The 21,250-nt window shown below is 42.1% G+C and overlaps 1 protein-coding gene and 1 long non-coding RNA gene across 6 annotated transcripts in view; one reads left to right on the forward strand and one right to left on the reverse strand.

Annotated features, from left to right (window-relative positions):
- Positions 1–21,250, forward strand: part of KCNC1 (potassium voltage-gated channel subfamily C member 1) — a 123,315-nt gene that overhangs the window by 71,988 nt on the left and 30,077 nt on the right. The window lies entirely within an intron of this gene.
- LOC128415994 (uncharacterized) lies at positions 1,720–5,545 on the reverse strand. The gene is made up of 2 exons (XR_008331114.1): positions 5,408–5,545; positions 1,720–3,519 (listed from the first exon to the last, which is right to left on the reverse strand). It is a non-coding gene; the product is annotated as an uncharacterized LOC128415994 (long non-coding RNA).

Consider the following 21,250-nt stretch of genomic DNA (forward strand, 5'->3'; position numbering starts at 1 on the left):
GTATGAAGTGGCTGTACACGACAGAGAGCCATAAATGGCCAGTGCTCCCAGTGGCGTAGCGTTGGGGGTGCAGGGGGGCGGCCGCACCAGGCACAACATCTGGGGGGGTGCGCTCGCACTCGCAGCTCTCTGCCCCTACCTGGCTCACTCACTCTAGGGGGCGCAAATTACTTGCCTTGCCCCGGGTGCTGACAACCCATGCTACGCCACTGAGTGCTCCCTAGTATGTCAACTAATGCAGTGAAATGTGATGGTATGCACCATGTGTTCAAGCACATCATTATTATTATTATTATTATTAGGCAGTATTCAACTACTGCATCCCATCCACTTATGCAATGGGACTTTGCACCCTCTGCTCTTGCCTTGTGTGTCCCATGCCCTTCCCCCTTGGGTTGGGGGGAAACCCAGAACATATATAGGAAGCACACAGTGGAAGGATTGCGGGAGGGTGTTCCTTTGCATGAGCAGAAATCCTTGTGCTGTTGGAACATTCATGGAGTGCTGTGTTGCAGAGAAGTCCAGAGCAGGGGTCAGCAAACTTTTTCAGCAGGGGGCCGGTCCACTGTCCCTCAGACCTTGTGGGGGGCCGGACTATATTGGGGGGGGATGAACAAATTCCTATGCCCCACAAATAACCCAGAGATGCATTTTAAATAAAAGCACACATTCTACTCATGTAAAAACCTGCTGATTCCCGGACCATCTGCAGGCCAGATTTTGAAGGTGATTGGGCCTGATCCGGCCCCCAGGCCTTAGTTTGCCTACCCATGACTCTAGAGCAGGCATGTCCAAAGTCCGTTTCAGGGGCCTAATCTGGCCCGCTGGTTGGTTTAATCTGGCCCCTCCTGAGTCAGTTTATTTCCTGGGGTAAACTTCAATCCTAAAAAAAGCTCAACAACAACTTTGGGATAAAATTGTACAAAAAAAGTTGGTCGGCCCTCATGCATGTTCACTTCATCAGATCTGGCCCTCTATGAAAAATGTTTGGGTATCCCTGCTCTAGAGTGCGGCAACAACAAGAATGCTGTCTCCAGGGAGGCCTGCCTGACACCAACCTTGCCTCTCTTTTTTTCTTGTGCTTCGGTGTGATATATTGTACCGTCATATCTGTTTTAATAATGTTTATGTGATTTTATTATGGTATTTTTTCACTTTGGTTGTGAATTGCTTGAGGACCTTTGTAGTCCAAAGCAATAAATTTAATAAACCTATAACTTTATAAAACTTGTAAACCACCTTGTGATCTTCAGATGAAGGGCAGTATATAAATTTAATTAATCACCAAACACTCCACGGCATTTATCATACCACATTATTTGTGAGCAAGCCACAGGTTTACTGCATCTTCCCCACATTTTTCTTTGTGTTTAGTTGCTGTTTTACTTCATGCTACCATTTTAAAATGGTATTTGCATTATTACTGTGAAACCACTTTAAGCCTTAAGCACCATTTGGGGAAATGGGTGTGTGTGTGCAAATTTAACAAAAAGAAAAAGAAAACGAGTGGTTATCAGAGAGAGGCCCTTTTCAGTGGTGTTGCCCAGTTATGGAATGCCTTCACTCTGGCAAATTTCAGCTGGCATAAACTCCTTTTATCTTGGTAGGTTAAGGCATTTTTATCCTCCAAGGCTGATGGCTGCAGCTTTTATTGATCTGTTTTACCTGTTTTGCACTATTTTATGCCATTGCTTGCTGCTAATAATAATGTTTTTCCTGTTCTCTCTGTGAGTTTTTTTTATTGTGTAAACCTCTTGGAATGTTTAATAGAAAAGTGACATAAAATCATTTAAATGCGTTAAATAAACACAAAGCAAATGATGGGTTCTTGTAACCAAAATTCAAGACTGCTGCTGGTGCTCTAAAACATGTAAGCAGAGTTACTGGTAGTTTCTTGGAGCCCTGGGAGCCCACAGTGATATGCCATCCAGAATTCTTCAAGTTGTTTTCAGCACTGTCATGCTTGAGTCCACATGGGAGAAATCATACAGTTTGCATTCTGCTATGAACCAATGACTGCTGAAAATTATTGAAAAGCTCCATGTTGAACTGTGACTGGGCCCAATAGCTCTCTATTGAGCTAAATGCTTAGGGTGGAATGCATAACAGCAGTAGCAAAAGATGCCGAAAATCACTCTAAGAGCACATAATTCAGTTGTGCCTGTGGAATGGCAGCCCAAGACTTGCTGGAATGGAGAATTTCTCATTCTTTTTCTGAAAGATCCACAATGTCAGCGTTACATAGGTCTCCCTTTGGAATGAGCTCCAAAAACAGGGGTGTTGCACAACTGAAAATTATTGTAAACTGCATTGATTTAATTCTTTGGCTGAGTGGAATCTGGAATGGGATCTACTTCACAAACTCCAGTGAATTTGGAGGTGTTTTTGGTTCAGCAAGCAGCTCCACTGTGAGGAAAGGTTACAGCATTTGGGACATTTTAGTTTAGGGGGGGAAACCGCACTGAAAATCAGGACTGTGCTCCTTGCCCACCCATCAGACTTGACACATGGGAAATGCCTGACCCACTGGCCAGATTCATTCCCTGTAGAGCTTTTATTATGTTCTCAATAGGGACTGTATGAGGAAAAACCTGTGCTCATTATAAACCCATTAGGAACATAGAGAGATATACCCGTTTGAAACCAGGGCAAATCCTCTGCTTCATACTGTGGATGCAGAATGAGACAGGCTCGTGATTTGCCAATGTTTTCCTCAGTCCTTTCTCAAGCCTCCTAGGCAGGGCTTTTCTTCAGCCAGAACTCACTGGAACTCAGTTCTGGCATCTCTTTTTCTAGAAAAATAGTACTGTTCCTAGGGAAGTCCGTGTGGTTCTCTAGTGGAAAATGCAAGTTCTTCAAGGTGGGGAGATGGGATTCTTTGTGTGCATCTTGTGATGGTCAAGAGGCAAGGTCAACCAGCCTTCTCCAGATGTTGTTGTACTCCAACTGCTATCAGTCCCATCCAGCACAGTCAGTGGTCCATGATCACGGAAGCTGGTGGTCTAAAACATGTGGAGAGTGCCAGGTTGGGATAGTCTGTGGCTAACTTATTCTCTTCTAGTCAGTGCAGTAAAAGAAGCCTTGTGTTTACTGAGCTAGAGTGCTGAAGGTCAGTAGAACAACTTTCTGGTTTTTTTCTGTGCAAGGCCTATAAAGCACGTGGCTCAGCCTTATTCCTTTGAGCTGAAGAAAAGAGTAAAAAAACTGTCAGGTGTAGGGAGCTCATCTTTCTTTTTTAGTCTCTGTGTGTCAGTTACACCTGGGAGACAGTTGCCTTTTTGAATTAGGGGCCCTCACTGCCCTGCTCTGTGGCCACAGCTGTCTGCAATCCATTCTACAAGATGGTACAGTAATCCTGCGAGTTCAGCCAAGCCACCCTTCCCATAGCTGTATATCAGGTGGTGAATGACAGAAGAGTGTGGGGAATCCATAAAATGCTAGAAAGAAGAACGTCTTGTACTTGGGCTGCTCATCAAGGAGGTTTGGAAGGCAGACAAACTGGCAGACTAATTAGAATTTCTAAAACAAAATAAAACAAAAGAATGTAGAAGTTGCAGTCCTTACAGTACCCTATCAGCTTACAGAAATGCCTGTAAATAATACCAACATTATTTCTTTTTTTAATTAACCAAGTATGAATTCTCCCTCCCTGCCCCAGGTGTGTGTGAGAGAAACACTTAAACTCCAGAGTAGATTTTTGTTGTTTGTTTGTTTTTGTCATTTTTTAGGTTTTACAAATCTTGAAATATATAGAGGGGTGCTTTCTCCCATTATTTACAGACCTGGAGCCAGGGTGCTGCATCAAAACTGCAGCATCAAAAGTATTCTGTGAGATTTAAGGGCTGAGCCTAGGCAGGTGTTGCCATGGAAATGTTCATTGTCTGCTTCCCTTTGCTCTGAAGAAGAATATTTTTCTCCCATGCTTTTTCATAGAAGATAATTGGTTTCCACCTTCTTTTTAATCTGAAGACTGTTTTTGACACCCCCGTCCATGTCTACACTTAACTCTTGTTAACTCTTGCACACACCCGCACAGACCTTCCTGCCTAATAGTGAAAGCCTGGCCCTTAGTAGCTAGGAAGCTACATATGATCAGTTGACTGTCTCCATCCTTTAACAGTAACTACACCAACGATTTGGGACTAAACTGACATAAAGGTAGATTGGTTTAACATTAGGAGAAAGAGCAGGTTGATGGTGGAACCAATTGCCTAGTAGGGTGGTGGATTCTACCTCACTGAAGGTGTTCAAGCAGAGGCTGGGCTGCCATTTGTTAGGGATGCTTTCACTGTGGCTCGTGGTCAGAGGAAGTAAGCTTGAAGGGTTAGAGAGAAAACCCATAGCAGAACTTTGGGACCAGAGTCTTGAGAGAAGCCTAGCCAGAGGGAACAGTACTGAGAGGAAATTTCTCTTATTTTGTTAATTTACTGACAATTCTCACTCACACATTATGCTACCCAAAAAGATAAGAAACCCTGTGAGGGAAACAACTTATGAAAGTTCTGAAGGAAAGAAGTTAGAGTTGTTGAGAAGACAGTTAGAAGAGACAGATAAGTCAAGTCTGTGGGTTGGGCTAGTCTGGTGGGAGAGAGTGAGAGAATTTGTTAAGAGAAGTCAGTCAAACAGTTGAGATAATCAGTCAGAAGGTATTAGGAAGGTATAGGCCGGTAAAGAAACTAAAGTTAAGATACTGACAGGAATATTATCTGAGAAACCATAAACTTGTTAATGTTTGTAAAATAAACTTTTGTTGTTGTTGTTCACTTTTAACAACTGACTGGACTCAGTGTTTTACCAGAGAGTAACTGGTTGGTGGCAGCAGGGAAGCGAGCACAGTGGTGGCACAGGGATCAATAGACCGTTAAACGTCCGGGTCAAGGCTGCAACTCTATAAACACATCATCATCATCATCATCATCATCATCATCTTCATCATCATCACCACCACTTTTAATTTGTATACCGTCTTTTTATCTTACAATACTGTACCCAAGGCAGTTTACAAGCTGAAGAAGCAGAGAATGTACACCTTATAACAATCTAATGCAATACAAAAATGTGATAATAAAACATAACTTTAAAATAAGCAAGCTACATCAAATAACGTAACATTCAACAATCATTAGAATAGTATAGAATAATAATATCAGCATATAAAAAATAAACAGAAATCCACACTTAACAATAAATAATTTCTAAACTACAATCAATAAAACAATGGCAAGCCACAGGGCATAAAATAATACAATACAAACTGAGAAGCAGAAACTGGAGGGTGGGCAAGGCCAGTAAGTCTTGGACTGAGGCAAAAGGCACTCCCTTTCCACCACATAACAAGAGGCTGCTGGGTGAGATCAATGACCCATCTAGCCTTTCATTCTGTTCCCATGGTGGCCAGTTAGGATACCTTGAAAGGCCTGCAAGAAGGACTTGAGTGCAATGACTGCTTACCTTCATATGATGGCGAGTGGTAATTGTGGCCTGCTGCATCCATGGTCTGAGCCTGGAGCAAACCTCCAGCCCTGCACAACTGTTGGGAGATGCCGCTCCATCCTCCTTTGGCCACACAGGTTGCTGGGAGGTTTGTATTCAAACAACCAAGCTGCTATTGAACCGACCTATGACAGGCAAGCAGGGGGTGGGAGGAGCTTTGTGGCATATAAAGAGGCCTCGCCTGGATTCATCAGTTCAGTCAAAGCTAGATTCCCCACCCTAGGTGGCACATGGCCCTGCTTGGAGGTGGTTGGGGTGGGTAGGTTCTGCTTATGACCTTGCTAGAGAAATGTTTGGCCACCGTATTCTGAGCCAGGGAGAAATTTGCCTGCGGACAAATCTAGAGGGCTTTGCCTACCTCACTGCAAATGCCACAACTTGTTGGTGGATGAGGCATTAGATTGGCTCCTTAGAATGGGCTGGGGGGCGGGGAGGTGGGAGCCCACCTACCTCCACTTCAGGGAAATGGGAGTACCCTTTTTAAGGAGTCCAGGGGGAGGTGCTTCTGTCTGGATGCCTAGTTGGGTGCTGATGGGCCATAGCATCCCCTCAAAAACGATGGTCCTATTTAATGCATGTCATAGAGAGAGCCCTTAACCCAGGATAGACCCTGCAAAATAATCAGCCTAGTTGGTTGATTTAGGATACACACCAGTGCCTTGCCCAAAACCTACTTACAACCGTAATTAATAATAATGTGGCGTACTTCAACCCAAGCTGTTTGTCCTGTGTGTTTATTGTATCTTCCCATAACATGGGCCCCACCAGCCGTGGCTTCCTTGCTCCTGGGCCTGCAACAGCACTCTACCCCCCAACCCATTGCAATTTCCACCAGCTGGCGTTCAGAAGCATGCTGCCTCCAACAGTCACAACAGCCTCATCCTCTATGAATTTGCTTCATCCTCTTTTAAAGCCATCCAAGCCAGATATCATTACCTTTTGTGGGGGTTACGCTGTGCGTTTTGGGGAGAAGTGCTTTGTTTTGTCTCTTCCAACATTCAGCTTCACTGAATGCCCCATTGTTATGTGATTCCTGATAGATGCAGGGAGAGTTTTGTTTCCCAGATTCCATCATGTTGTGACGTGAACACAGTTGTGATCGCAGCAATGGGTGTATAGACTGCTGGCACACTTCATGGTCTCTGTGTGTTGGCTCTATTGACCACAAACAAGGGGAGCGAAAGAAAGGGCTTGTTTGCATGTTGTGGCCAATCATATTCAGTCCAGCTATAAATGCACTAATTAAGTTTTAAAACACAAAATCAATTGTAAATTTATTTTGACCAGTTTACCAGCCTGCCTGTTGTAGATCATTGAGCACGTATTGATTGTCTGAGATGGAGCTCACTCCAGTTCGTATTGATTTAATTCATTAGCACATGTTTAGCGAAACCTTCTTTGCCATAATAGAGAAGGTATGTATGAATGCAAGTCTCTGTGAAAGTATACAGGTGAATTTGGCACTGCACTCTCTTTTCATATATATATTTTTCTTTTAAGAGTCAGGTTCTGATGCTAACCTGTATTAATCCAAGAACAAGATTTTTTCTTTAAAAAAATATTTTTGGCAAGAGAAGGGTAAAGTCAAGAAATTTGAATTCATGCCACTTTTGCCAAAAATGAAAGTAACATGAATAATTCATGCATACAAATCATGCGGCATATTGGCAATTTTAATAGGCTGCAAATTGCTCTTGTGATTTATGGATTTAGGTGGCTAAAAATAGTTGAACAATTTCTAAGACACCTTCTCAAATCAACAGAACATGAGTAGGTTTGTCTGACTTTACTGCAAACAATATTACTCCTCCAGTTGCCTTGGCAACTGAATGAAACTCGGTTACCTTGGTTACAGTCTTCAAAAACAAAACAAAACCAGAGGGGTAGCCATGTTAGTCTGCAGCAGCAGAACTAACAAAGAGGTTTGTGGCACCTCGGAGCTCAACAGATTTATTATGGCACAAATCTTTGTGGACTGGAGCCCGCTGCGTCAGATGCATCTGACAAAGTCGGCTCCAGTCCACAAAGATTTTTGCCATGATCCGTCTGTTGTTTGAGGTGCCTCAAAAAGCAAAACCTAGCAACAACTCTCTTTTTCTCATTTGTGAATTTGGGTGTTTTGTTTTTTTAAGAACTCTGGCATTTTGTATATATCGTCACATTAGTGAATAATGTTTGTGAAACAGATTTGAAAAGCGAATAAGGATCTATTTGATGTTTTGTTTGAAAGGTGCACTACACCACCATGGGTAATGAAAAGGTGGGACAAAGACCAGTGTGAGGTAGAGAGGTGTTTGTGAGACTCAGCTGTCTCGGGGCCAACATTTTAAAGAGTGAATTTGTGGCTGCTTGTCTGCACCTTTGCTCACATGTTATTGGAGAGGATAGGGTTTTTCCTTCCACACTAATAGCGAGTTGTCCAAATTGAGAAACATTTCATAGCTGTAGTCGCATCCCTTGTGTTCCTCCAACCGCTAAATGTGGGAGTCGTGAGCGTGTGCACAAGGATAGCCCTTTCACAGTTTCAAAGTATTACTCTGGGCAAGTGCTCCCATCCATCTGTGTGTCCAGGAAAAAAAATAATGTGATTGTAAATTTGTATGTTAATGGAACTACTAGCTCTTAGCCCTGATCATATTGCTTTCTCCTCCCTCCTGTTGTCATCGTGGCAATCCAGACACATTTTCTGGTAGACCTAGGAGCTGGTACATCTGTTCTATGTGTGGTCAAAGCTGTTTCCCTGAAGAACACACCTATGCAGTAGGGACGCTCAGGGCCCAGCTTTCCTGAACAGCCTTGTTGTTTCCCTGAACAGCCTTGTTGTTTGATTCTTTATTACGACTATCACTGTTTGTGTGAGTGGGCTCCACTGGACACACTGAGTATCTTTTTTGTAAAATGAATTGGTTGTGGAGGTTTTGTTTTACTTATACTTTTCTTTAATGGATGGGGAAGATTGGGATGACAACATGCTTTTCTTAATGTTTTTGCCATATTTCCTGTAGCACTTCACCCTCATTAAAATCTGATGGAATTAAGGATTGGACTAAATGACCCTTTGGGTTCCTTCCAACTCTACAGTTCCATTATTCTGTGATATATAGAATCATAGAATTATAGAACTGTAGAGCTGGAAGGAACCAAGAGGGTCATATGGTCCAACTGCCTGCAATGCAGGAATCTTTTGCCTAACGTGGGGCTTGAACCCACAACCTTGAGATTAAGAGTCTCATGCTCTACCGGATGAGCTATCCTTTTTAAAAATGAGTCAAATAAAGCTGTTTTTTTTAAAATGAGAAAGAGACGGTATATTTAAAAATCAAGAGCGGTGATCAAAATAGCAAGAGCAATGTCAACATAGCCTTAGTTCTAATTATATTTCTGAAGTTGCCCACATTATAAACTAGATCTAATTTAAACCTAATTTGGAAGGTTGCTCTATTCTCATTCTAAGTACAGTTGTGCAGTAACTAATTATTTTCTGTAGTTCTATATTTATGTATGTAAAACTGCTATATGTGCTTCTCTGCATTGCTCAAGAGGGCATACAAAGTCTACTAACTTTAAAACAGTGGCATAAACCAGTTAGGTAAGAGGCAAGGGAAATGTTTAGTACAGTGGTGCCTCGGGTTAAGTACTTAATTCGTTCCAGAGGTCCTTTCTTAACCTGAAACTGTTCTTAACCTGAAGCACCACTTTAGCTAATAGGGCCTCCTGCTTCTGCTGCTGCCGCACCGCCGGAGCACGATTTCTGTTCTCATCCTGAAGCAAAGTTCTTAACCAGAGGTAATATTTCTGGGTTAACAGAGTCTGTAACCTGAAGCGTATGTAACCTGAAGCATATGTAACCCGAGGTACCACTGTACTGAAAACTTGCAAGCTATATTTGAACCTGTAATTTCAGGGAACTACAATGAGTGCATGTGTGTCTCCCAGTCTTCCTCTACAGCACTCGACAGCATGATAGCTCACTAGTTTGGGCTTGTTAAAAATGCAAATCTGTGCATGTCTCAATGAGTTCAATGGGACTTACTCCCAAGTAAATGGGTATAGGATTGCAACCTAAATAGAACCTGAGGAAGGAAAACAGATCAGTTTGATTGACTGATACCCCACCTCTTTCCCTGATGGGATTTAAGGAGGCTGACAGATAAAGGTAAGAGGCAGCCCCACACAGAGCATGTTACAGTAATCCAAATGGGATCAGATGAAGCCCATCTACACAATATCCCTGACCTAGCTCTGGTGCATGCAGTTAGATGCATTTAACAAATATAGATAGATCTCTGGAAAGATCACAGCTAACCAATTCATTGCACCCCAGATGAGCATTGCCATGTGTGGTGTTTGCCCACTCATTATGGCGATGTTGTACTGGGGGAGGAGAGAGAAAGGGTTAATAGGCTGACTAGTAAGAAAGACTCTTGAGAGTCCCATGGACTGCAAGAAGATCAAACCTATCCATTCTTAAGGAAATCAGCCCTGAGTGCTCACTGGAAGGACAGATCGTGAAGCTGAGGCTCCAATACTTTGGCCACCTCATGAGAAGAGAAGACTCCCTGGAAAAGACCCTGATGTTGGGAAAGATGGAGGGCACAAGGAGAAGGCGATGACAGAGGACGAGATGGTTGGATAGTGTCTTCGAAGCTACCAGCATGAGTGTGACCAAACTGCGGGAGGCAGTGGAAGACAGGAGTGCCTGGCGTGCTCTGGTCCATGGGGTCAAAAAGAGTCGGACACGACTAAAGAACTAAACAACAACAATAAGAAAGCCCAGAGGCAGAGCCTAACTGTGTTTAAGGCTCAACACAGGGGTTTTGGCAGTTAGTTTGGTTGGTTTCTTGTGGGTGGGAGGCATAGGAGTCAGAGTGAGTTAGAGACAGGGGAGACAGAGAGAGTGAATCGGATTACAGTGTTTCAAAGTATTTAAAACTTGTTTGCGTTCACAATAAACTGGAATCTTTGTTAATATATTACAACCTGACTTGAGTCTGAATATATTACCGGGGAAGAGATAACCCATGGTGGTGCAGGGTCAATAGTCCGTGGAAGGACCGGGGGCTCTGTGCAAACGCCACACCATGTAATCTGAGTGCACATCCTCCTCCTCATTGGTTCTGTATGTGGTAGTCTGCTTGTGTATGTTTGTCTCTCTTCCCAGATTGGGGCAGATGTGTTGAGTAAGTTATAAAACGAGAGGCATTTGGGTCCATTGTGTTGTTTGGGAAAGAGCTCTTGAAACCCAGGCCTGAGAAAGCTATTGGCTCCTTTATAAAGTGAAATTTCACATGCTCATATGTCTGCAACTAGCCAGAAGTGTTTAGAAACTATAGAAGGTGATGCCTGGCACTCCTCATGTGACTGGGCATGTCAGGGCAGGACGCTGCAAATGCAACTGAGAACTCAAACCAAAATCCTGGTGATTTGTTGCCAGGGAGAAAATGATACTCTTAAGTCTAATCAGTTTCAGCTCCCATGTAAATCACATCCTGGGGTTCTGAGCACTGGTCTTCAGATCACTATATGCTATGGACAGGAGTAGGGGGTGTTTTGTTGTACAAAGTCACCATCCAATGGGTGGCATGACACGTATCTAAATGTCAGACTCAGTTTGCAATTATCTGGGGAACTGCTTTTCTTGTAAGCTTCGTAAGTTGAGTATTCATCAGCTACAAGTCCAAAAGCCCAGCAAATGACAGAAAGATCAAATAATGCCCATCTTCTAGTTGCAGAAAAAGACCTAACCTCAGAGACTTGCCCTGGGAAAACAGTCTTATAAAATAACTGCATACAGTAGGCAGTATATAGAAGCCTGGAAAGGGTATGGGTTGATTACTTTGGATTGTAAGCTCAGGCATTCTGCTCAGGTATTCTGATGTCATGTAATCACATGAAGGAGACTTCAAGGATGAACATCCTCACTCTGGTAATTGTCTTCATCCTCCACAAGTTGGAAGGCATATGTTTTAAACAGGAGCCTTCTAAACTCATAGAGGCTCTGTGTGCATTAGATGCAATGACTAGAAGATGCTACCAAAACCTACACCCTAACCCACACATGGAATGTTTATACTGGGTTAGATTCAAGTCATGACTAACTTCTGCCCTACTGATTTCAATGGGACTGTTCTAAGTATTTGGATACAACCCTTCTTGCTGTTTTTGAAAGCTATAGTTTCAATTCACCTCTTATACACATATATATATCACCACAATACTTCTTGTTGTGGGTGGCTAAATGAGGAGGTACAAACCAGAGTTCCCCTTCAGCATTCTTATTTCTTTCCTAGCACATTGGAAGTTTGGACCATTTTTAACCAGGTTGCTACTCAACACATGATCACATTTACCAGTATATTGTTTTCCACTGTGTGCAACTGCAGCTGTAATCCTATATATACTTAAAGGTAAAGGGACCATTAGGTCCAGTCACGGATGACTCTGGGGTTGTGGCGCTCATCTCGCTTTACTGGCCGAGGGAGCCGGCGTACAGCTTCCGGGTCATGTGGCCAGCATGACTAAACTGCTTCTGGCGAACCAGAGCAGCGCACGGAAATGCCATTTACCTTCCCGCAGGAGAAGGTATTTATCTACCTACCTACCTATTTATCTACTTGCACTTTGACGTGCTTTCGAACTGCTAGGTGGGCAGGAGCTAATCCAGTAAACTCAATAAGACTTACTTCTGAGTAAAGATATGTTGGATTGCACTGTACATTACACAAACTATGATACTATATACAGGGACACCAGGTTTCTCAAGGGCCATAAAAAAACATGTAACTCCCTTCCTTTCTTCATCTTTTTATTGCATCCCTCATTTTTTGTGCCCTCTATTCAAAACGTTTATAGTTGCTTGCCTTTCTTTCCTTGAAAAATGACTAGTACAACTTGTCTCAAAGGAAAAATAAGAAAGTGATGCCCTTGCTGTTGAGCAGGGTGGGAAGTCAAGATCAGCAGATCCAGAGTGGGAGGGGGTGGGAACTCCACTTGCAAAAGAGCTGTAATGGCAGTGTATGTTAGGAAATGCTCTCAAACCACAGAATGCAACAAAACTAAACAGACAAGAAATTAAAATTGCAAGCAAAGCAGACATGCGTCCCCATGGCAACGAAGGAGGAGAGAAAATACACTCTTGAGAGCTAACTGGAGTCACTGCTGAAAATGGAAAGAGCAGAGTATAGAAGCAGGAAGAGAATTTCCTGGAGGAAAGGTAGAAGCAAGCGGAAGGAGATTTCCATGGCAAACCGCAGCATTCATTCATTTTTTATGCTGTTTTGTCTTTACATGAAATCAGAAACCCTGTGTGAACATAAAGTGAAAGCTGGATCCGCCCCACCCTTAATCCTGGTGCTGTTTCATTGCAGACATCTCTACCACAAAACTGAATTTCATTTTATGGCTCATGCAAGCAGCCCTAGACCCCATGACCCCATGGACCAGCATTCTTATGACCTAGGCTTAGATGACTCATCATTACCTGAGTATTGCTTGAATTGCTTTATGTGTCTGCATCTGGCCTCGAAAGCAGACACCCCCAACCTGGTGCCTTCCAGATATTTTGAACTACAGTGTCCATCAGCTCCAGCCAGCAAAGACTATAGAGAGGGATGGAGGACATTATAGTTGATCAAAGTCTGGAGGGCTCTAGGTTGGGGAAGGTTGCATTTCCAAAGAGCAGGCTTTCTAATGAACCTCTTGCAGAGGCTATCACATCACTAGGTCTTACTTGAAATAATGTTACTTTCAATAACAAACACTCACTAAAATAATAGGGGATGGCTACTGCCACACTTGTGACTCTATCTTACATCAATTTGAACAAGACATCCTGAAAGTGCATACTACAAACCACTCAGCTGGTGGCAACACATTAATTTTGTTGTCTGGATCAGTGGTAAAGAAAAACTAGAACCATTTGAAGGACTGCATAAATTCTACTCACCCCATAATCAAAAGCATCATCAAAATTTCATGCACTCCCTTTCTTGGGCGTGCTCCTAAATAACAAGCAAAAGAGGCTCGTAATGAATTTCTATGCACTGATTTTGCATTTATGCAAAATTTGAAACAAACACAAAACCCATCATTGTCTTGATATGCCCAGCATAGCCAATGGTCAAGGATGATGGGACTTAGAGTCCAGCCACACAAGTTTCATTCCTGTTGGGGGTGTCTTGAGTACAGTTAGCTGCAACATGCATTTTTATGTATTTTATTATCTGACATTTATTATGCTGCCTATATAAATATTCTTAGGACAGCTTACAACCATAAAAGAGATCAATAAAAACCCACAATAAAAAGTAAACAATTATAAACCCCACAATCAGAAATTGCAAAGACATTGTTGACCTGGTTGTTGTTTTAACTCCAAAATAGATGTTAAGTTAAAGATGGCATCGCTTGTGCCGGTGGGAACTTTGTAAGTGCCTGTCTTAAAATGTGATGCTGGCTAAAATCATCTTCACCAAAGAGCTCTTGCTCATGTTAGAGCTCCATCAGTGTCATGCTTAAAAGACTTGTATCTCATGCCCATCCTTGTGCATCAGTGTCAGACCAGTACAGCCAGGGATCTCCTGCTGCATTCATATGGGTGGTTGCATAGAGTTCATAGGCAAAGGTTTTTTGGCAACACCATATGCAGCCAGCTCAGCATCAGGCTATTTTGGATGTTATTTCCATAGGATTCTGCAGTAAATAACTATATGGAACTAAACTAAACCATGTCATTTTAGGAACTGTGGAAATATGTAAACGTGTATAAATTTCTCATATTGCATGAGCACGGGCAGCCACTCACACCCCCCCTCAATAAATAAATGAATAAATTTGAAAGCAACTATTGCTGATGTGACAAGCTGTTTTTTTTAATTTATTACACAGTCTCAGCAGTATCACCTGAATAACAACGAGGACTCTGCACACAAACCATGACTCACACACTAAATTGAAAATGTCAATCCTGCTTGTTATCTTTTTAGATGTTTCTAATTTTAGGCCAGACCTTGTTGCATATATATAGTGATATCCTTTTTAGATTTATTTGCAACTGTCTCACATACTATATTCTTTCTTTTCTTATTTGTAAAACCAGCCTTGGTTTTTGTGTGTGTGTAGAATCATATACAGTGGTACCTCGGGTTACATATGCTTCAGGTTACATATGCTTCAGGATACACACTCCACTAAGCCAGAAATATTGCTTCAGGTTAAGAACTTTGCTTCAGGATAAGAACAGAAATCGGGCTCCGGTGGCGCGGCAGCAGCAGGAGGCCCCATTAGCTAAAGTGGTGCTTCAGGTTAAGAACAGTTTCAGGTTAAGAACGGACCTCTGGAACGAATTAAGTACTTAACCCGAGGTACCACTGTAGTAATAGAAACTAGATACTTGAAGCCAACATTTGACTGTCTAGTTGAAGTCAATATGTGATGTTCAGCTCTACATCGCTTCTTTCTTAAACCTCTTGGTCATTTGGCTTCCTTTACTACTGTTCTCTAACCTGTAAAACTTTCTCATCCATCAGTCCCTTTTTGCCAGAAGCACATCATCTGCTGTCCATCTGTCCATGTTGTATGGAGTTCTGTTTGTCTCCCTTTCTCATTAACCCGTCATACCATCATGCTTCTTCCACCCTTTTCCTCCAGCAATTGCCTTCCTGGATTTCTTTCCTTCAGCCTTTGTAACCTTCCATCCTTGCCCTGCCTTACTCTGCTATCTACCTTACAGCTTCACAGCAACCAGCTTTCCCTGTCTGGCCCTGCTTCCCCCTGCCGCTCTTGGCCCTGTGAGAAGTTTCCCTTCAAAAATTACTTTTCGGGGGGGGGGGGTTAGTAGAACTTTGCTGTAAACATATTTGATACTTCTCTTAGCTGTTAGAATATTTGTGGATCTCATACTACAAAGATAGGCAGCTTTTTCTCTATGTTGAGTAATGGACACAGACTTCATAAGATGTCTGGGGTAGTATAATAATAAACTGTAGACATTCAGGGAGGAATTCAGTGTTACGATGTTACAAATATTCCATCAGTGCAAACATTTCTGTTTGCCTGACAAAATGATCTCCCCTCTTCCACCCCCACCCTTCTGTGCTGTTCCAGAACCAATTTGGGAGGGCAAGGCAGCGGCGGCGGTGTGTGGGTGGGTGTCATTGAGTTTTCACTAGTGGGACCAGTTAGTTGAATCCAAAGGGTTCCTGTGATCTACTGGGTGTAAATGAATGTTTCTATATTCAAGAAATATCTATGAAGACTATCTTGTGATTTCTGTTTTGGTACCTTATGACCATAGTACAATGCAAAGCATGAAACTACTTCTCCAGATTCTCTTTCATCAGTTATAGGTGGGGGTAGATACATTGTTATCTGGACCAGTGCTTTCTTTTTGACAGACGCAGGGGTACGCATACCCCTAAACATTTTGTGAATCTAAGTTTGGCCTCATTGAGGGACAGTGTTTCGAGTAGGAAAATGAGAGTACCCCTAAACATTTATAATTTTTTTAGAAATAAAGCACTGATCTGGACCACAGTGTTTTTGATTATCCATGCTTTGAGCTGCAGGCTTGTGTTGTTTTTGTGCTTCTAGTTTGTACTATTTGTTTGTTACCCTCATTTTCTGCAGCATTACACCTTCCTGAGTGTTCCTTATTTATTTTAAATAGTGGAGAATTCTTGATCCCTAAACCAGCCAATTTTGTTTCTGAATCCCTTTTTATTGCAACTCTAAAACTTGATTGGGGTTGTTTGAAGGACAACATCTCTTCCTAGTGTGATGGTGATCTTCAGTTGTGAACAGTGCCTATTGTGAGCTAAGTACCACTATTTGCAGACCACATATGACTAAATTTTCACACATTGCTAGAGCTCATGATGAGTGTTTCATCCCACTGGCTGCATCACAGAGTCAGCACATGAAAGATTAGGTGTTTACTTTCATAAGCAGAGAATTCAGGGAGAAAATGTAAACATTATCTCCAGTTGATTGTACATTCATTCACACACAGTTTCTCATCTGAATGTTCATTCCCAAGGGCACTGCAAGATACTTCATGGGGCGCAATACATTCTACTTTTCAACATTACATAATCATGTCTATTAGCTTCTGTGGGAGCAAGTAGACGATCTCTTATCCTCCAGAGCAAGCTTTGTCTATGTCTAAGCTTGCTTCTTTGTTATATCTCCCAGCTGGGTAACATCAATGTGAACAGCTCTGTGACTGAAATAACTGTGTTCACTGAAGTGAACTATTCTATTGATTGCCTTAATGTCAGTGCACGGCATTGGCAACAAGAAACAGAAGAAAAGAGAACTAGGAGGCTGATTGCTACTTGCTTATAATCTTTTTGGAGAAGAGGGCAAGGCTTTTACACACAAGGTTTATAATCCCATAAAGCTTACAAGCATAAAGCTACTCAGAGTTGGTGCTGTGTGCAGGGCAATTGGAAGAGTCTGTATTGATTCTGCTGTATTGCGAACCTGAAATGGTCAAAGGTTATGAGATGGGCTTTCAAAAATCATAAAACATACAAATATTAATTTTAAAAAATACTATCAGTTAGAAAAACAACGGTGCTACTCATTATAAAACTGAAATCTGAGCAACAAGGAAACAGAAGAGCATTTTGCTCATCCTAGGAGTGAGAAAGCACCTATGGGAAACCTGTGCATACTGCATCCTGTGTTATTTCTCACATGTTTTCCTCTCTGTTATGGCAAAAGCCGGGAATCATTCTTAGGCCAGGTTTGGCCTGTGGGTTGCCAGATGCCTGTTGCTGCCATCAGACATTTGAAACCAATGGGTCAAATCAGAGCAAAATCAATACTTTGCTCTGATTTGACCCAATGGTTTCAGAGCAAAAAAGACCCGAATTCATATTATGAACTATTATTGTGCACAGTATATGAATCAGTTACTACCATTCACAGCAAATGGATACCAGTTCCTGTACAAAGGAACCAGGTGTCTATAGTAAGCTAGCATTGATTTGCAATGACTGCTCTGTGCTGTAAATGCAGCCAGTGAAATCCTGAGAGTCGGCATTCCTAATCATGCTGTTTCTTCATAAAGGCCACTTAGCTGCAGAGACTGAGGGCTGGATTTGACTAAAGAGTAGTGCTAGCAGAAGCCAGCACAAGGCCCACTTGTGCAATGGGATTCCTTCCTCCTCCTCCTCCTCCTCCTCTCATGCTTAGAATGCCCAGGGGTGGTCAGTATAACCCTCAGAACTGCATGTTGGGGGAGGAGAGGGAGATTGTTCTGTCTGGCAAGCATAAATGCTTGTGGTGATGGAACATTCTTAATAGCACGACGTTAAATTCAACCCCTGAATAAACAAGCACCATCTGGAAAAATTATTATCCAAACAGCATCTTGATTAAAAACAAGGAGATATTTAGGTGTACAAAGAGCAGGCCAGGAGCTGATCTGTGGTAGAACACTTGTTTTGCATGCAGAAGTTTCCAAGTTCAGTCCCTGGCATCTCCCAAGTAGGGCTGGGAAAGACGCCTTCCTGATAGCCTGGAGAACAACTGCCAATCAGTGCAGACAGTACTGAGCGAAATCGTCCAATGGTCTGACACCTGCCTAGATGTTTCATGGCTATTTAGTTTCTGCACAAATGAAGGTTTTTGGCTTAGTGGCACCGGTAATTTGGGGCGCTGTTGCTTTTGAAATCAGACAGCCTCCTCCATTCTGTTACGTCATTGCTTGCTGAAAAGGTTTTTTGTTTCACCAAGCATTTTTGGAGAATTAATTTGATGCAATGTTGGTTATTCTGTATTTTATGATCTCATAAATTTAAGATGTTTCAATGAAGTTTATTTTCCATCACCTTGATTTTTTTTATGAGCTGGCAGTTTATAAACATTCTTATAATTAAAAATTAACATGTTCATTACATCTAAGAAAGGGATGGGGAATCTCCAGCTCTCTACAAGTGTTGAGCCGTGGGAAATGGAACTCCCACACATAACCCATTTCATTGGCTGCTCCTTATTTCAGTACATACATTTCCATCGCCAGGGTTCTTCATCTGTCACGTTCTGATCTAGCAACTGAGGAAGCTTTATAACAATCTCCAAAGAAGGTGAAGGTTGTCACATATGTTATGTAACAGCAAACACATATTTACCTCTGTTTCTACGCACTGCGGGGAGTCAGGCGGTGGTGAGATCTGCTCCTTGGCACTTCTATCTGCACGGTACACTCAGTCACAGAGAGCAAACTCACACGTGTCCTGTTCTCCAAACAATGATAATTCCAGGGATGCAACATGTACTCAGCTTCTCTTTCCTTTGAAATTAGATAACTGGAGGTTTACAAGTGTTTTGTAATATGTGCTTTATTTAAACATGTATGCAGGTTAAGGAAAGGTGAAATGCAGCTTAACTTTCGCACGTGTCCGAAATTCCCTCTGCCCCATCAATTTTCTGGGGGAACTGCCAGCACCCCAGATTCTTACAGAGAAAATCTCAGAGCTCTGTCCTTCTCTCAGCCTGAATATGGGCTTGTCTACACCATGCTTCAGTATGTATTGCCTTTGTGTTTGAGACCATTTCCCTTAAGCAAGTGGACTCAGCAGGTCTTCTGAACTCACCTTGTTTTAAAGACACATTTGTTTTAAAATGGTCTGGTAGGTGTTGGGTTTATGAAAACTGAAGAATAGCCTTCAGTTTGAATGTATCTGCTCTATTAGTACATCTTGTCTTTTGGATTCTCTTCTGCATGATACAATTGAACAATAGGCTATTGTATCTACGTGAAATCCAGTGAAATTATGACTTCAGCCCTAGTTTCAGGATATACAAATACCATAGCTCAATGAAGAGAGCATTTCGAACATACAATGACATTGCAGTAGTAAAGAGAGCGCTTCATATTTCTACTTTAGCTGGGGATTTTTGGCTTTGTCTGCACCTGGTATCCTGTGCACAGAAGTGATTTAATTTCCCATGTGGAATACTGCATGTAATTCAAACAGCTGGACAAGCTCTAGGCAGAGGCAACTTATCAGAGTCTGAGAAATGGCTCTTTATACAACTGTGTTGCTCATGGCCATGTGAGCGCTATCCTTGGTACCCTAGGATGTCTGATGCACAAACTGGTTTGTGTGTGACTGAGCCATCATCTCAATTTATGCCCCTTTGACTTTAGAAGGTCTGTAAATGTCTACCGATCTACTGGCCTATAAAGTCATCTGCCTTTTTAGCCCTTTGTCAATCAGTTTGAGTGTAATTTTGTCTCTGAGCATATTGTTTTAGTGCCTGCAAACTCAGATTTCTGAATTTCTGCCTTAGCTCCATGACATCGTTGGCATTTTGATTTTTGACTGGTTGTAACTGATACAAGAGTTGGTCTACGTCTGAAATAATATTCTTTTTACACTTATTGTAGACCATTGTCAAAACCTTTCATCATGGCTCGGCCCTGAGAGCATCCACTACTGCCTTCCTCAGCTCCAAAAGTCAATTTGGGGGTCATAGGGAAGGTGGAGGTGGTGGTTTGGAAGTGCCTTTCAGCTTGTGGAAATTGTGAAAATAGTCACACTGAATGCTCAGAATACTCTATTAACATGAGGTCAGCTGGAACATTTGCAAAGGTTCCAGCTGTTTCTGAGCAAGCAGCAGAATCTTCAACCACCCCTCGTCCCACACTGCCAAGTGTTTTAAAATAGATTTTATATATGTACTGTATTTTTCTGCCTATAAAACACCCCCTATTTGGGGGGGCTCAGATTTAAGAAAATCCACCCTCAGCACTCTCTGTGTATAAGACGCCCCCTAATTTTGGACATTATTTTTTAGGGGGGGAAACCTAGACTAATACACAGAAAAATACGGTATATTAAATCTATCAATGTTTAATTGTATTTTAGTGATTGATTTTTCTGTTTTTAGCCTTTCTTGTTTTTATCTGTAAGTTGCCAAGTCCTGTCAGTAGAAAAGGTGGGGAATAATAATAATAATGCTGCATACCTAAGGAAATGAATGAATGAATGAATACGGCAGTATGTTTGACAGAGGGAAGGATGGAAAAGAAAGCAGACAACAATGAATTCAAAGAAAGAGGAAATGGGGAGCAAAAAAGTGTATGTTGCTGGATTTTGTAATTTGAGATACCCAAGAAAACTAAAAATGGGGGAGAGAGAGGGGGAGAGAGAGAGAGAGAGAGAGAGAGAGAGAGAGAGAGAGAGAGAGCCCAAGACCTGATATGTGCCCTTGGGAACATTGAGCTCAATACCAATTACTATGTCTGGCTGCTCTCCCCTTTCCCTTCCGTCAGAAGAAGTTCTCCCCTCCTGGACCTATGAGCTACAAGTGCCTAGGATCTTTGTGAGAATCCTCACAAAGGTCAGCAGAGGATGAGGTTTTTTTAAATAATTTGTTCCTCTAATCAGAAGGTGATATAAAAGAGGCAATGGTATACTTCGCTAACAAGGGAAGCAAGAGCCTCGCTTTCCGCTTCTCTTAAAATAGCTCAATTGAACTATCTGCATTACAATTTGCTGCCAGCTGTAATTGGAGATTATGCATGCATATCAACTCTCCTTTCCAAACATCACTTTTTGCATTATTTATCTGGGGATGCAAATTCATGTTCAAAAAGCTCTTCCTTGCTCCTCCCTGCTTGCTCCCTGCAGATCTGGAGAATCTTATATAGAGTTTTATTTTAAAATGTAGGGTAAAGAACAGCAAGTAGCACCACCAGTAGCTGTGGCACCTGGGCACATACACATCAGTGGAGAGCAAGCGC

Source organism: Podarcis raffonei, chromosome 1 (genome assembly GCF_027172205.1).
Source record: "Podarcis raffonei isolate rPodRaf1 chromosome 1, rPodRaf1.pri, whole genome shotgun sequence".
Classification (NCBI taxonomy): Eukaryota; Metazoa; Chordata; class Lepidosauria; order Squamata; family Lacertidae; genus Podarcis; species Podarcis raffonei.